This window comes from Onychostoma macrolepis, chromosome 02 (genome assembly GCF_012432095.1).
Source record: "Onychostoma macrolepis isolate SWU-2019 chromosome 02, ASM1243209v1, whole genome shotgun sequence".
In the NCBI taxonomy this organism is placed as follows: Eukaryota; Metazoa; Chordata; class Actinopteri; order Cypriniformes; family Cyprinidae; genus Onychostoma; species Onychostoma macrolepis.
The window spans coordinates 18,126,907-18,145,559 of record NC_081156.1 but is presented as its reverse complement, the minus strand read 5'-3'; the positions used below and the strand labels follow the sequence as shown (position 1 = coordinate 18,145,559).

At 38.1% G+C, this 18,653-nt stretch overlaps 1 long non-coding RNA gene across 1 annotated transcript; it reads right to left on the bottom strand.

The window, feature by feature from the left end:
- Nucleotides 1–2,140: 2,140 nt before the first annotated feature.
- On the bottom strand, nucleotides 2,141–17,801 carry LOC131530991 (uncharacterized). Its single transcript, XR_009268556.1, has 3 exons — nucleotides 17,594–17,801; nucleotides 3,331–3,545; nucleotides 2,141–2,621 (listed from the first exon to the last, which is right to left on the bottom strand). It is a non-coding gene; the product is annotated as an uncharacterized LOC131530991 (long non-coding RNA).
- Nucleotides 17,802–18,653: the final 852 nt, after the last annotated feature.

Genomic DNA, 18,653 nt, shown 5'->3' with positions numbered 1-18,653 from the left:
AATTTCATTATAATATTATAATAAGTCATATTATAATGCCGTGCCTTTATTATAATATGCTTATTGTATTTTTTAATCAATTTAAATCTGTGAATCATTTGTTCATTCATTTTTCAATATAAAAAAAAAAAAGTAAATTTTTTTTTTTGGTTTTATTGAAAAACAATGAACAAATGATAGATTAATTTATATATCCACAGCTGTGCTATGATCCAAACTATGTGTTTATTACTTTTCTGTATCCATTTAAATTAATTTAAAGTGCTTCATTTTTGGTTTGTCTGATAAGCTATGCACAATCTCTGAACTTCTGTGGCAGCCATTGTTGAACCTTTCTGAGTTGATACCTCCAACTCTCTGCTGTCTTTTCAGTCAGGTCTCACCCTGCAGAGAGGCTGCTCTTCACTACTGCATGACTGAAACAGTTTGACAGGAGAGAGAGCTGTTGCTGTGGAAGCACTGAATCTGGGTGTAGACAGACTAGTGCGATGGATACAGAGACACATTCTGCTCCTCCTACAGTACATCATGCAACATTTTAAGCAACTCTATTTTTGGAAAGTAAACATTTTTATTGAATTTACACCACAAATAGTTTTAGGATTCTGTTTGATGTGTTGCAGAACTGAAGAATTGGTTCTCTTTCGATTCAAGAGTGTGAATTGCAGTCAAACTGGCCACACCGACAGGCCGTTAAACTGGAATTTTGAATTAGAATGACTGGAAGAGGAATTTACTGGATTGTAATTTAAAGAAATTCAAGCCAGTTAATGCATTCGTTGTTCTTACTCTGGTCCAAAATGCATTTTCAAAATTTTCAAAGGGTGGTTTTATGAGGCCAAAAATGTTTATCAATCTTTGCTTTTGCATTAAAAAAATAAAAATAAAAAATCAGAATTTAATGACTTCCTTTAAATTTTCTTAAATTCGACTTTGTTGCATTCAAATTTTAATTGCAATTCTGCCTCCTGTTTGCTACTTAAAGGATTAGTTCACTCCAGAATTAAAATTTCCTGATAATTTACTCACCTCCATGTCATCCCAAGATGTTCATGTCTTTCTTTCTTCAGTCGAAATGAAATTAAGGTTTTCTAGGAAAACATTCTAGGATTTTTCTCCATATAGTGGACTTCAACAGGGACCAATGGGTTGAAGGTCCAAATTGCAGTTCCAATGCAGCTTCAAAGGGCTCTACACGATCCCAGCTGAGAAATAATGGTTTTATCTAGCAAAAGGTTTGGATTTTCTAAAAAAAATATAAAAATGTATATACTTTTTAACCACAAGTGCTCATTTTTCACTAGCTCTGCCATGCGTGTCCATGACATCACACATTATATTATGTTTTCCTGGTGGTGGTTGAGGAGAGACCCCCCACATGATTGTAAAGCGCTTTGGGTGTATAGCAATACACAATAAAAGCGCTATATAAATGCTTCATTCATTCATTCATTCATTCATTGAAACGTTGGAAAGGTCACGTTTTGTCCTAGTGGAAGAAATCTTCTAGGTTTCAAAAGATTTAATCATCCAGGATATGCACACGAACAGACCATTTTAAACAATAAACTGATACAAAAGACATAAATGTGTCATTCAACATACAACAACTTTTGAATGGGCCTCCTTTTAAACTTTAATTTTAAACACTGCGGTACTTCCGCCTTCATCTCGCATGACCTTTCCAATGTGAATACGTAATGTGTGAAGTTGTGGACGCACATCGCAGAGCTAGTGCAAGATGACCATTTGTGGTTAAAAAGTATATTATTTATTTATTTTTTCTTTTAGAAAATGTTTGAAAATTATTGTTTCACTAGATAAGACACTTATTCCTTGGCAGGGATCGTTTAGAGCCCTTTGAAGCTGCATTGAAACTGTAATTTGGACCTTCAACCCATTGATTTCCATCGAAGTCTACTATATGGAGAGAAATCCCTATAATGTTTTCCTCAAAAACCTTAATTTCAACTGAAGAAAGAAAGACATTAACATCTTGAATGACATGAGGATGAGTAAATTATCAAGAAATTTTAAATCCCGAGTGAACTAATCCTGTAGTTCAAATTCATTTCAAATTTAGGAATTCAATTCTGAATGCCACACAAACCTGGTCAGTGTATTTTTTAACATGGTTTTCCAATCATGGGGATTTCACAACATCTGAGAAAAGGTCCATTTTTCAAACACCAAAGAGTTTGGTTGCTTTTGAACTCATGATTGCTGGTAAGTGTGATCACGCTCCTTCTGTTTTCAAGTCCACCATTTGCAATCATTTAGTGTCAAAATTAGAAAACTAATTTAAAAAAAAAAAATCCCCTCATCACTGCCTGCTCATTGTGACTAAAGAGCCAGTAGGCAACACAACTAGCCTTTCATTCTCTCCAACAGCATGACGAGCTAAAAGAGTTCTTTGTAAACAAAATTAAGCTGTGAAATCATGTTTAATTACTTTCCTGCTGTCTCCAGTTCTTTAAGGATTCCCTCTCAAACAACAGTTTTGAATACAGGCACCTGCCGGGCTGCTCATTTTCCCACACCTGGTCCTGCAGAAATGTCAACATAAAAGCAGCTCCACCCAGCATTCAGGGTCGCGGTCTGGTCTCCGGATCTCACCATACCTGCAATAGCACCGCTCCACTTAACATCATGCACTCTGAAAGCGCAGTAAATTAAAGATCATAAATCATGCACTATTCATAAGAGTCTTCATCCGGCCCTTTCACTGCCTGCAACCCTTCTCCCCCTCTAATGGCATTGAGCGTTCGCAGGCCTCCGAAGCGCTCCGTCCCATCCTGTCCTTTTCACTGAGCATAGTGTTCTGGACCACTGCATTAAAAGCTGATACCCTGAGCAAAGCCAAATGCTCTCCATCAACCCCCATCTCACGAGACCATTGTCTGCTAGAGGAACCACCAGATGGTCTGCACCATATCGGCCTAGGTATCAGTTTTACACCAGGGGAAGCACCAGGGATATGCTCCAAAGCAATTATCATTGGAGAATAATTGAGAGATACATTATATAGCGGTGTGGTTTTCTTGTTCTGTCTGGGTCTGACGTGTGAGCTTACTCGGTTCAAGCTATATCGGGCTTCAGATATTTGGAGGGAGAGTGGAGAGAGAAGCAGCGAGAATGGTGGAAAGGTAATTCACCATTACATAGGTCATGGCCCACATAATCTGGTGCACTCTCACTAATGACTGATAACATGAGGCAGGCAAGGTGTGTCAGCCCTCATCAGTCTTTCTAATTAGAGATGTGAGCACACATCTTTCATAAGCCCTCCCTTCTGAACGCCATTAAACATGCGCACACATATACACTTACATGCACTTCAGTCCTGCTGTTGTGAACGACCCAAAAGGAAATGCCTTGACTTGGTGTAACTGGTCCATTCATCATCATCTCTTTTCTTCAATGTAGACTTCTTGCTAGATGGGTTTCCAGAATTACTGATGTCCATCTATCTCAGCATCCTGCCAAGACCACTCAGATACACACTCTTATGGTGGAGGGCTGCAGGGTGGAATGTGGCTCATCTCCTTAATTGAGAAAGGAAAGAGAGAGAAAAAAAAAAAGGTAATTATTTATGCTATGTAATTCTCTTCATAAAGCCACTCCCCAATGGATGCAACAGGGGAGGTGTAAAGTGTGGTACAAGATCTTAATCGCTGCTGAGAGAGCATGCAAAAAAGGACAGATATGATTGAATCGATCCAATTAATTCAGGTAGTTTTCACTTGTCTGATATAAAATTATAATCATAGATGGTGCGTAACTTTTTTCCTATATCAGTGAGGAAAACGATGAACAATGTCCTGAATTTGTTTATGACAAAATGTTACTTATTTACACAATATATTTGTAAATAAATGTCTTAATAAAATTGTTAAGATTATAGTAAGTGACAGTACAGACAAGATTTTTTTTTTTTTACGGTTGCCAAATAAATGCTGTTTTTTGAACTTCTATTCATCAAAGAATCCTGAAAAAAAAAACGAATGAATGAATGAATAAACTTTTCAACAGTGAAAATAATAAATGTTTCTTAAGCACAAAATCAGCATATTTTAATGATTTTTGAAGGATCATGTGACAATGAAGACTCCAGTATTGGCTGCTGAAAATTCAGCATCACAGGAATAAATACAATTTAAAAATGTTTAAATAGTATTAATATTTCACACTATTTCCGTTTTAACTGTATTTTATCAAATAAATATAGCCTTGGTGAGCATAAGAGACTTCAAAAAAATATTACTAACCTCAAATCTTTGAAAGGTAGTGTGTGTGTGTGTGTATTATATTATATTATATATAGTTTCATTGTTTGAGAACATTATATGCAGCCTGCTACCTTTACTAGGATAACTCTGCTAAAACATCCAAAGTTTTCCATGAGTACATTGTTCATGAGAGATGCATTGTCAGTGTCTCTCTTTATATGATCAAGGCATAGGCAGCCTTGAGACTGATTAGTATACTAGCACTGGCGAGGCACAGCTGTTTTATCACACACTGTTCATGACCTGTTCTCTGCCTCGCCTCCCCCACCCCACCCCACCCCCAGGCCTCTTCTAGTGTAAGGGTAAACCAAGTGCCAGACTGACAAATGGAGATCTCCTCTAACAATAAACAGAGGGATGTGTAGACAGAGGAGCCAAGCCTCCGACCAGAAGATAGAGAGCACAGGCGCATTTAGAGGAGGTTACCGGCGGTGTAGTCATTTCACGCTTTTCAAGAGATTTTAACAGATCTGTTTACAAAGCAGAGGAGAAATGATTGGGCTCACTGCGTTTCCAATCATGGACAATTAAAAAAGCTCTCGGTTAGAAAGTCACAATAAAAGAAATCTAAATACCTCTGAAAAGAGGGTACGTTTTGTCCCTGCAAATTTCTCTGCGGAATTTAATGCATTTCACAGTTTGTTTATTAGTGCGCCAGCCATGTGGAATGCAGAGTAATGGCACCACTGAGGGAACACATTGCAGGGACCATTAGCTAACTGGAGCAGCTCAGACACTGAGTTTAGAGAGAGCTGTCCAAAGTGTGTGACACACACACATCTACTGTGCACACACACTTGCCAATTGAAACACTTCTTACCTCTTTACTGTTTTGATGAGTCACACAGGTGTTTATTTGCAGTGTCTATTTGGCTATCAAAACCTTTTAAATAATAGTATTTTAACAGATATGGTGTCTGAAAAACTAATGTTGGAATGGGAAATCATAGGAAATAATGTTTACTTTTACTTCAATTATCAACTTTCTCAATATGTCTGAATTTCATCTTACAATTTTGAGAAATATAGAAGATAAATATGCGCCCAGTGATAAACAAATTAAAGAATCAAATCAAATGAAAAAAAAAAGAGTCTACAAGTTGACACTAGAAAAATATGGCTGTTTATTTCATCCAAAAAAATAAAAAAATCCTTAAAGAATGGCTAAGTCATGAAAGCTTAGGAAGCAATTGTGCATCAATGTCCCTCCTGAAACTGATTTTGGACAGGCTTCTGAGGCAGCGTTAACAAATTATTTCTAATTAATTACTGCAATACTGCTTTCTTGCAAGAAATGATATCAGAAGTCGAAAAAGTCATTTAAAAACATATTACAGACAAACTGCCCATGAACCAAATCTTTCAGATACCATTTTATTTTTTAGCTAAACTGTCATGGAATTCGAACACAGGATAGTGGGACATCACGGGCAGTGAAAAATACATCTATGCTGCTTTCAAAAATCAATCAGTTGAAGGTATCTCAGATCAGACGTGCCTCGTTGCCTTCTTACCTCTGTATGCTGCCTGTGGAGGCAGCATTTTTCCGTCTTTCGGACACAAAGTCTGATTTTTACACACCTACTGTGTGCATTTTTTCTATCCTGCATTGCGACACTATTTAGTTTCAATTCTTACAGTTGTTTTCATTATGTTTTGAATTTATGTAGATAGTATCAATTAAATCAATGGACTTGAAGGTCAAATATTAACTGTTAAACTACATAAAACCGCATTCTTTTTTGGGGGGCGTTTTGTTTTGTTTTTTTGTTTTTTCAAACACGATAGGACAGTGTAGAGCGGACAGGAAGCGAAGTGGGAGAGAGAAAAAAAAAAAAGTCACAATAAAATGCCAATTAGCCAACTTCCCCATAACAATCACCCATTTACTGAAAGCACTGCTGCCGCTTTATTTTGTAAACAGTTCCTAGAAAAGAGGGGTGACACATCTTACCCTGAACTCCCCAACTCAAAAAAAAACAAAAGAATCATGTGTCAAGTATGACAATGATGTAAGTTGTCCAACACACCACGGAGGCCAAGAGCAATGGCATACAGTGGAAAACATCCCAAAAAAAGTCTTGAATGGAGGATAATAATTTCCGTGCCCCTCAATAGAGGAATAGTCTGGAATAAAGCAACCTCTTTCTTGGCAGTGTTGTGACTCACACGCGCACGCACGCGCACACACACACACATAGGGCTCCAGATCTGTGCTGTCACTAATAATGATGAGAGAGGATGAGCCCTGAATTCAGAATGGGGTCAGATTGATAGCGCTGGATTCCAGAAGTGACTCCCCAGCTTTTGATTTCAAAGCGTTCGCTCCTCCGCTCAGCCTCACTTCTGAGATGAAGATGAAAGCGGTGATGTCACCAATCAACGGCAACAATAATTTGGCACCAAGCACCGCAACAGGTGCCATGACAACCAGCTGTCACGATGGAGGAAGAGAACGGTTGCCAAATAGACAAGAGCACTATAAATGTACGCTGCAGCCAATGACACCAGCCAGCCTTCAAATCAGAGGGACGGGACTGCGGCGTGTGACGGTGCTCTTTGTTTTTGGAGTATGTTCAAGTACTCCTTTTGAATAAGCATGTCACTTTGGCTTTTCCCCAACATACTTTATGCCCACCTCCAAACCGCCATGCATAAAGGAAGATGGGCACTTTCATTCTCCAAATGGCTTTAGAAAGGCTCACTTTTCTGGGAAACAAAACGATGGAGAGGCGAAGTGAATTTCATGTCGTTTACTGTGAACAATGCTCAGGGCCTAAGAGCTCTGAAGGTTCTGAGGGCTGTTTCGACATGCTAAAACAGAAGGATGATTAACATGCACTGCGATAAGAGGCTAGAAAACACAAGGACAGTTTTGAATTTCAAGTAGTTCCACACTTATTTCTGAAGTGGTAAATATCGACGTATTAGTGTACATTTTGAAAAGCGAACGTTGTGTGGATTCAATAGGAAATAAAAGACACTGGAAATTGGAAGAGGAAGATCATCAGTCATGTCTGAACTTCTCACCTCTTACAAGCTCTGGATTCTTTCAAGTTCTTCACCGCAGCTCCAGTATGTTCCTCTCTGAAAGTTCACGCCTCCAAAGTGTATAGCTTTAGAGGTAAAGCCCTCTCAGACAGCTTCCTGCCACTGTCAAACCTCCAGCCGGTCCTCCTGTGCTTACACCTCAGACTAGAAAGGTGAGCAAGCGTTTGATGTCCATCAGTCCATGACGGATGTTTTGTCACGTCCTTTTTTTAAAGGAATGGTTCAGCAAAAATGGAAAATCCTTCATGTAATTCCAAACCTGTGGCAGTTTCTTCTGCAGAACAAAAAAGAAGATATTCTAAATAATGTTTGTTGGACCCCATTCACTTTCATTGTGTGGGGAAAAATGTTTTTTTTTCTATATCATCTTTTATGTTCTGCAGAAGAAATAACGTCATAAAGGTTAATACATGATGTCAGAATTTTCATTCATAGGTGAACCATTCATTTAAAGGACTTAAGGTGTGGTCACAAAAATGGACTGAAGGTGCAAAAAAAGTCAATTTTCTATCTTCAATAGTGTAGTGATGTATGAAGTCACTTTCAAATCAAGCCGCTTTCTGTTGATAAGTGCAGTAGATCTGTGTGACCAACTTGAACTTGAATCCATTCTGAAACTTGCTTTTGGTTGTTTTTCCCCCCCTCACATGAAGTTCCAGATTGCATGAACTCCTATTGAAATGACTGGATTTTGTCCACAAAAAGTTCCTGAACAATGGCAAATGTGAGAAAATAATTTACTCAACATCATGTTGTTCCAAACCTGTATGGTTTCTTTCTTCTGTTGAACACAAAAGAAGATTTTTTTTTTAAATGTTGGTAATCAAACAGTTGACAGTAGCCATGATTTTCCATAGTACAGAAAAATATACTATGGCTACCAAGTTAATTGTTTGGTCAACAAAATATCTTCTTTTGTGTTCAACAGAAGAAAGAAACTCATACAGGTTTTGAACAACATGAGGGTGAGTAAATGACGACAGAATTTTCATTTTTGGGTGAAATTTCCCTGTACTACTGCATCCCAATTTGCATACTATCTGTCCTAAACAGTATTCAAAATTAGAGTTAGTGTGTCCCAAATCATACTATATTGAAACTGCATCCCAAAAGTCCCCAGATGGTCAACTACAGTGCCCTCCAAAAGTGTTGGAAGAGTAAAGTCAAAATTGCTCTGTTGGCTGTGGAGTCAAGACATTTACAAATATGATTAAAAGATGAATAGGAGACAAAACTACAGAATGTCACATTTTATTATTGGGTGATTCAAAACATAGATGTTTTACCAGCTAAGAAGTTCAGCACTTTTAGAGTTTCATCCACCTATCTGATGTGAGCATAAGTATTGGAACAGTTGCCTCACAGGTCTTTCTAAGTGATCAGCTGTGTCCTGTTGCATTAATTCTTCAGATATTAAAAGCAGGGAATGTGTCATATCAGTTATATCCATTACTTCTGCATTCTGAATCTTGCATTTGATGATGACACACACAAACCAGGAAGAAGATGAGGGAGCTGACTTTGAGAGAAAAGCAAGAAATTTGCATGCTAAAAGAAAAGAGGAAGTCAATTAGAGCTATAGCAAAAACAAAGGGCATAGAGAAATCAAGAGTTTGGAAACCACCAGCGACACCAGCAACCAACAACTACCTGATCGGCTGAGAAAACAACAGTAGTTGATGACAGACAAATCATAAAAGCTGTGAAAATGAACCCTAAAAGACGTGTCTGTAAAATCACCAACAACTTCCAGAAAGCTGGGGTGATGCTCTGACAATTTACTGTCCTCGGGAGACTCTGACACAGAATTACAGATGCTACACAGCAAGATACAAACCTCTGACCAGCTCCAAAAATAGAAAGGCAAGATTAGAGTTTGCAAAAAAGCACAAAGGTGAGCCAGAAGAGTTTTGGAACTGTGTTTATGGACCGATGAGACAAAGATGAACCTTTATCGAAGTGATGGGAAAGCAAAAATGTGGAGAAAAAAGGGAACTGCAATGATGCCAAGCATACAGCCTCATCTGTAAAGCATGGTGGAGGTGGTGTCATGGCATGGGCATGCATGGCTGCCTCTGGAACAGGCCCTCTCAACTTTACTGATGACTTAATGTATGATGACAGTAGCAGAATGAATTTGGAAGGGTACAAAACCATCTTGCCTACCAATATTCAAGAAAATGCCACCAGATTCATTGGGAAGTGCTTCATATTGCATCAGGACAATGACCCAAAACACCCTGCCAGTTCAGTCAAGGAATTTATAAGGGCAAAGAAATGGAAAGTCTTAGATTGCCCAAGTTAATCTCCAGATTTAAATCTGATTGAACATGAATTTCACCAGCTGAAGAGGAGAGTAAAGGCAGAAACTCCCCAAAACAAGCAACAATTGTAATTGGCTGCATTAAAGGCTGGGAAAAGTATTTCAAAGGATGAGACCAAGAGTCTGGTGATGTCTATGGGTCACAGACTCACTGCTGTGATTGTGCGTAAGGGATGTTCAACTAAATAATAGCTTTTAATCTTTTATATCTGCCTTATGTTCAACTGTCCCAATACTTATGCTCACATCAATGAGTGGGATGAACTCTAAAAGTGCTGTTCTTTTTATTTGGTAAAGCATATATGTGTTGAAACAGCTAATAATAAAATGTGACATTCTGTAGTTTTGTCTCATATTCATCTTTTCATCATATTTGCAAATGTCTTGACTCCACAGCCAACAGAACAATTTTGTCTTCACTGTTCCAATACTTTTGGAGGGCACTGTATTTCAGGTAGATTTCTGAAATGTGCAGCTAAGATTGCCTGCAATTAGTCTTTTTTTTTTTTTTTGCATATTTTTGTCAGTTTTAGAGTTAGTAGTTTTTTATATGACTAAATGGTTTCATTTTCATTCATTTTGTCATTTTTATTTCAGAGGCAGCAGGCTGATTTAAAATGTTTAAGGTTTGTTTTATATATACTATTTCAGTTAACGTTAAATGAGTGAAGATGCAAAGTAATGAAAATGCTTGTTATCGTTTTAGATTCAGTTTTAGTTAACTATAATAACCCAGTCTGCGACAACACTCTTTTCACTCTTTACAAAACAGAAGGAAGAATTGTTGAGTGGCATAAATTAAATGAACTGGAGTGAAAAGGAGTGTGTATATAAGGACGTTACCTGTGACAAGATGTTTGACATGCCAGTTCACCAGATGTGTCAAGTAACGAAGTACAAATACTTCGTTACCTTACTTAAGTGGACATTTTGGGTATCTATACTTTACTGGAGTAATTATTTTTCAGCTGACTTTTTACTTTTACTCCTTACATTTTCACGCAATTATCTGTACTTTCTACTCCTTACATTTTCAAAAATAGCCTCGTTACTCCTGTTTCATTTCGGCTTGTTTTCATTCCGGCTTGTCATCCTTAAAAAAAAAACCTATCCAGATAAATCACGCCATCCGGATAAAGTGAATTTGATTGTGGTTGGATGAGAAGTATAAACATATACCATTCCGACACCCTATTGGTTTGTACGCGATCCATCGCACCTGCACATGACACAAATCACGTCACACTCCAGCAAGGACATAGCCAGTGTTGGGGTCGTTACTCAAAAAAGATTATTTCTTAAAAGTTATTATTTCTCCACTACTGGCTCATTTATCAAACGGTGCTTTCTCTTCGTCCTCTGCAAATTAAGCTACAGTAGGTAGTTCGGTAGAGAGACGTTTGAATAAATTAGCGTTTGCGATTGACAATGTTGTGATAAGTGGGCTATACTAACTTTGTAACTCATTGCCCCCAACACTGGACATAGCAGACCTATGTAGCCAAGTACGAAGATGTCCATGACAGAGACTCAAGAAGAGAACTCGAGCGAAATGTAACTGATGTAGATTACCGTGTTGTTGTACATACAGGATTGAGTCCAAAGTGTTTGTTACATCTTCTAGTTAAATGTGACATTGTTGCCATTAGCTATAGAATTGAGCATAGTACAAACCAGGAAGGTATCAGGATTGAGTTATTTTTTTATTTGTATTTTTTGATTAATCACTTGGATTAATCATTAATTTTGACAGCACTAATGTTTATTGTATATAGACAACCATACAAGGGTAATTGTTACTAAGCCTGCCCTGGGTACAGCAATTTTCTTGTCCGTTGCCCTCACAGATTCCTGCAGCTAAGCTTGGGTGTACATTTACATTCCAATAAAGGTTATTGATGACATGCCTCTGAAGTTTGACTTTTTGCACCATTACAATACTTATAGGCAACTAGTCATCATATCTTCCACTCCATGAAACACGTTAATGCTCAGTAGTACACATATATGGTTCTTTAATGTATTTGCATTGTACTAAAATGCGCTCATTTTTAATGGGCATGTATGCGGCTGAAACAGGTAGCCTAATACATCCCAAATTTTTCAACATTAACATTTTAATATAACATTATAGTCATTATGGCCTTTAGAAAAAAGTTTTTTTGAGGAGCTGGGGTAGTGCACAATAGGCCCCTGTGGTGCGGCCTAAGCTTTTGTCCTTAATGGCATTTTTTCCCTTACATTACTTTTACTTTTATACTTTAAGTAGTTTTGAAACCAGTACTTTTACACTTTTACTTGAGTAAAAAGCTTGAATTGATACTTCAACTTCTCCAGAAGTCTTTTTAAACCCTAGTATCTATACTTCTACCTGAGTAATGAATGTGAATACTTTTGACACCAGTGCAGTTCACCTAGACACAATTATGTAATGAAAGTATGTCCCAAAACTGGTCTACTCTTCTGCTACACAAGTAAAATTAAACTTTCTTCACAAAAAGAATACATACATTAGGGCATTGTATAACAAGGTGAGTATGTACTTAGTAGCAAATGCTTTTTTAAAGCAAAGCATTCACTGGATGCACACTTCAGAATCTCAGCAGATGCAATATATCATCCGGGTTTTGTTCGCCTACTGCATCATGAATATTTGGACATCCTACTCATTTGACATGCTTTTTGCATACTGTGTAGTAGGAAAGTGCATATGGTTCCTCAGCATTGCAGCTCTTTATCTTTCTCAAAGTTCTTTTGCATGTTCTCACTGGCCTTGACCACCTGGCAACACTTAGTCCTCCCCCTTTTGTTTCCATACCCTATCATGTCTCCTCAGTTCCGTACACTCTCCCTTTCTTCCTCTCCTTTTACAGCTTCCCCCTGGACCTGCACTCCTCCGCTGCTTTCGATCCCTCGCTCCGTGCCTCTATCCCACACTCTCCTGCTGTTGCTCCAGATATTAAAACAAATCAGCCATGAAATAAGCTCCTTCCTCTGTCCTTAGTGGAGCTGTCGGAACTCATTCCTGTCTACATCAGACACTTTCACCCGCCCACCATCTCTGTGCAAAGCTGCCTCCTCCACCCTTAACTTCCCCAACAGACTGGCCAACGCTGTTGGTGTTTCACCCCTTGGCTTAATCTGATCTCTTCCCCTCCTTCCTCACATTAGCTTTATGGTGCATGCAACATATTAGCTCTGTTCCAAAACCTAGTCAACTGCCACCGTAGGCAGCGTTTTAAGGCCTCATCGGGGTGCAAAAGACGAAATAGCTGTTCCAAAAGGTAAATGACTTGATTATCCCCCCTCCCATAATGCATTGCAACAATATAGCAGAAAAAGAAGAGAAAATGTTGATAATTTAAAATCATTTGAACTTATTTGATAGAAAAACATATCAATAAAAATGCTTTAATAATCCATAATTCATTTTGTTGATGAGATAAATACTTCTTGAACAAAATTTGTGCATGCATTTTTATGTATATTCATGCTAATGAAGTCACAATAATAAAGGCATTTCCAAAAGGTAGGCGACTTGATTATGTGACCTCCCATAATGCATTGCAACAAATTTGCAGCTGAAGAAAGAGAAATGTTATTATTTAATTTTTAATTTAAATAAATACTTTATCCAAAATGTTACTCACATGTTATGCATATTTCTATTGTTAAAGTACAACCCGAATTCCAGAAATGTTGGGACGTTTTTTAAATTTGAATAAAATGAAAACTAAAAGACTTTCAAATCACATGGGCCAATATTTTATTCACAACAGAACAAAGATTACATAACAAATGTTTAAACTGAGAAATTTTACACTTTTATCCACTAAAAGAGCTCATTTCAAATTTGATGCCTGCTACATGTCTCAAAAAAGTTGGAACAGGGGTAACAAAGGGTTGAAAATGCAAGAAATTTTGAAAAGATTCAGCTGGGAGAACATGTAGCAACTAATTAAGTTAATTGACATCAGATCTGTGACATAAAGGCCCTGATATACTTCAAATGAAATCGAAGAACGAACTCATATGACGTAATTTCGAACAAAATCAGGCCGAAGCGAAGTTCGTTTCAGCAGTTCGAAACAGCTCACCAAAGCGAACTTTCTGGGGGAGTTTGTTTTGGCTCCTAAACACCTTTGAGCAACCATTGGTCCGTGATGATTATGCAATCGGTGGGTGTGTTCTGAAACTCCACCTTCTTTGACGTGCGATTTTTTTTTTCCCGGTTCGTTTTTCATTCAACAAAGATCAGGCAGGAGAACGACATCTCCAAATCACTAGCAAAATAAATACACTGTCGAATAGCTGAGCTGCCACAAATATATCCGCACCAGTACAATCGCTAGCGGGGAGACTTTAAAGATTCAGAGAAAGCATTTAATTCCCAGAAAGACGCTTGGTGTCGACGACCCGGAGATATGCAAAAAGAAATGTAGAGAAACATCAGATGCAAGTTTTCCAAAGCAAAGAAAAGAATGAAATGAAAGAGTAAAGATACAAGGTAGCAAGTAACAAATACTTGTTTCAAATAAATGTTACACCATACTGCTGCTGCTGCTGCTGTTGTTGTTCTTTCAATAAGCAAATTTAAAAGGTAGCCTATACAATAAATGAAATGCCAAAAGAACATACAATAATAAACCTTTGTTTTTATCAAATCATGACACCACATAAAATATAAAAAGGTGTAATAATTTATCCAGTTTAATAAAAGACCTAGATACACCATCATTGCATCGTTGTTGTGTTCAGGGCATACACGCGAGCATCGCGACACGTTTCCATGAATCTACGCCCCGCCTCCAGTAGCCCCCAAACGAAGAACGAAAACGAACTTTGTTTGAAGTATATCGGTGCCTTAAAAGGGATGTCTTAGAGAGGCAGAGTCTCTCAGAAGTAAAGATGAGCAGAGGCTCTCCAATCTGTGAAAGAGTGTGTAAAAAGATTGTGGAATACTTTAAAAACAACGTTCCTCAACGTCAAATTGAAAAGGCTTTGCAAATCTCATCATCTACAGTACATAACATCATCAAAAGTTTCAGAGAAACTGGAGAAATCTCTGTGCGTAAGGGACAAGACCCGAAGACCTTTGTTGGATGCCCGTGGTCTTCGGGCCCTCAGACGACACTGCATCATTCATCGGCATGATTCTGTCATTGACATTACTAAATGGGCCCAGGAATACTTCCAGAAACCACTGTCGGTAAACAAAATTTGCTGTGCCATCTGTAGATGCCAACTAAAGCTCTATCAAGCAAATAGAAAGCAATATGTTGAAAAGAAGAGGAGATACTACACCACGGTAAACATGCCCCCGTCCCAACTATTTTTGAGACCTGTAGCAGGCATCAAATTTGAAATGAGCTCATTTTGTGCATAGAATTGTAAAATTTCTCAGTTTAAACATTTGTTATGTTATCTATGTTCTATTATGAATAAAATATTGGCTCATGTGATTTGAAAGTCTTTTAGTTTTCATTTTATTTAAATTTAAAAAACGTCCCAACATTTCCGGAATTCGGGTTTTATTGTTTTGTATTGTTCTTCTTGCATTTCTTGTATAGAAATAGAACTGTGGGTAAAAGTTGAGATGCCTATGTAGAGTCTTCCAAATCATCCACTTATGAGGTCCCATTTCAGTTAGGATGCTACCTTAGAAGGCAGCTCACTAGGTTTCAGAACAAAGCCACTGAGTACACATCTATTTTGAGTATTATTGTATGATTAAAATGGATATGATAACAGCACAACACCACCAGCAGCTCAGCTTCAAATTGTTTAGATTGATCATCAGTGCCTCAAGCATTCTGATAAAGCAGTCAGGGCCTTTGCTTGCACGTTAATGGGCGGCACAAAATGGAGGCAAGAGCAGGTGTGCGGACTCACAGGCTGTTTCGGCGGTGTGTGTGTGTGTACACTACATCATGGTGTTAATGATTAGTGATGCCAGTGGCGGGTAAAATGTCATATTTCTGCGCACATCCTTGTGATTTGTTACAGCTCAGTGTCCCTCTGGGGGATGTTGCCTACACCAAATTTCCATTAAACAAATCCTCTACAGGGAGCTTGCAGCACAGCCAGCCCTGAAATGTCTGCTCCAATTCTTTTGGATGGAGGTAACAACAGCGGCCTGGGGGCGACTCCCCACTCTTCTCTCAGCGAAAAGGAATCAGCCAATCACAGAACGGCAACTAGAGACCTGTGTGACAGAACAAGCAAGCAAAAGCCTTGTACGTCAAATCTATGTAGCCACATTACAAAATGCAGCAGTTAGCTGTTATTTAGCTAATCACATAGTTTCCAAGCTAATTATAGCTAACTTTGTTTGTTGGTATGAAATGAAATTCACTTTTTCTTTATTTTCTAAATGCATGTGAAATGTGAAGGATTTATTCATGTATGTTTAAGTTTTTACATTTTTTTTAATCGATATAACTGAATCTACCAATGAAATGACAGACTTCTCTCTGGTGACGTATACAGGACTTATCCAATCATTTCATCTGATTAAACCCCATCTTTGCCCCATTTTTAAGTGTAACAACCACATCTCAAAAACCAATCAACATCTGATGCATAGAACCAAGTACCGCCTCACATTGTTTCTTATTCAATAATTGGTTGAATAACCAATAATTGGCAATGCCATCTTTGTTGTTCCCCTAAGAACCTATCAGTAAACAGTTCTTAAAGGGATAGTTAACGAGAATAATTTTTGTGCACAAAAATAACTTTATTCAACAATTTCTCTTACTTTTCAGACTTTTGACACACGTTCACGACAGTACCACGATATACGTGCATGCATTCCTCTGCTTGCAAATAAGGCGCAGTCTGACACGGAAGAGAAGTAATTGTTGAATAAAGTCATTATTTTTGTTTTCTTCGCGCACAAAGAATATTCTCGTAGCTTCATAAAATGAAGGTTAAACCACTGATGTTACATAGACTATTTTAATGATGTCCTTACTACTTGAACGTGGTAGTTCTGTTGCTGTCTATGGAGGGTCAGAAAGCTCTCGGATTTCATCAAAAATATCTTAATTTGTGTTCCAAAGATGAATGAAGGTTTTACAGGTTTGGAATGACATGAGGGTGAGTAATTAATGACAGAATTTTTGGGTGATCTATCCTTTTAAAAGAACCATTTGTTTTTCTCAGTGTATTTTAATAATCTGAAGAACCTTTTTTCCATTATAAAGGGCATTTTGTGCAATTGATTTTAAAGGTTCTTTATGCAACCATAGATGACAATAAGGAAACCTCTATTTTTAGGAGTGTATAAAAATACGTTAGATAAAGCTCTGTTGCTACTTTCGTTTCATTCCAGCTTATTGCATCTGTAACTGTGTTGTATTAGCCAATGAAGCATCTTCAGGATTTCAGAATCTATGGCCTTACTGTAATTAATTTATATGTATGGAGCCAAACGTTTGCAAAAACAATCCCATAAGCAGCTAGTTCTCGAAGTAACCCATAAATTCATGTGTGATTCTCTGTCATACTCACTAAACCAAAAGCATCTTATCCAATATTTGTTCCTCTTGCTGCCAGGCGTATATTAATCCCCACCCAAACATTCATCCAGCACCTTCCAGCATCCCACTCTGCTCTCATTGTCTCAGGATGTTCTTATTTAATTATAGGGATCCCGGAACCGTAGGTTCATTTCGTGTTAAATAGGTGTGCCTGGGGCTGGATTTAGCAGAAGAGAAAAGGCTCCTGTCCCCACTCTATGAACTCTGCCTTGCACATGGGCCTGGCTGCATGGGGAATGCAAGGCATGAGATGGGAACAAAGCCCTCCACTGTCCCCCATAGAGAGGTGGGGCACGGCAGGCCCTCAAAATGGCCCCTCTCCTCCACAAAATCCAGAATATTAGCTGTCCTGTGATGGGTGGCCATTACATATGCTGTTTGAGTACCTCATGTATGCACAGACTGCTGCACGTCAAAGATAGACAACATAGCCCAAGTGCACAACGGCGGAGCAGGAATGAGCAGTATCTGGGTGATCTCGTTCTCTGTGCTTGTGGCCACCATTCCTCCAACATGGTGCCATTCATTTGGCATTCTCCACGTCTACCTTGCACTCGTTCATACTGAGCGTTCCCACTCGCGCACATGCCAGGAATTCTCCTTCGCCTGTACAGAGCAAAGAGAATGCAGGCTTGAATAATATCTTTATTAATCACAAGATTCCAGCGCCTCGCTCTGTTGCATGATTCAAACCTGTTGTTGTGTGGTTGAGCGAGGACGTGCTTTACAGAGGAGTCAGCTTGACAGAATCCCTTACGTGGGTTCCAGTGACAGAAGGACCTGACATCCTTTGCAGAGATGGAAATCCCATAATGCACTGCAGCGGGCTCAGTTGTAATCCAGCCTGGGTGGCAGAGAATAGAAATGTTGATTATTAATCTACTTTTAGCTCGTAAAACTTCAAACGTACAAATTGTCTACAATCTATATTTATGCTAGTCAGTGTTATTATTTGTTACTAAAAAACTAAAACCATAAAAAAAATAAATGTTTTCCTCTTGCGTTTGCTTGAAAAAAGAAAAAAAGGTTTTTGATTTTAGTTCCAATATGTCAACCAATCAATGTTTCCCTTTCAGTAGATTCAACCTTACAGCTGAACCTAAATAAATGTAATATTAAACTTTAGACCATAGTATTTTTCTGTGAAATATTTGAATGTTTTTCTAGACTACCAATAAAAATTTATTAAAACAAAACTGTAATAAAGTATAAATCACAGTATCGACAGAACTAACATAACCAAAAAACATCTGCTGTCACTCAGGAACAACTCTGATCAACTCACTACTAAATATACAAGCCAGTTTGACTTAAAAAAAAAAAAAAACCTGGTTCAAAAGATTAGTTTTAGTTCATGAATCACGTTTTATGCATTGTTCATTGTTCCTTGAATACTGGCGCACACTCAAACAAGATGATATGTGAAGAAATCACATTTGGACACAT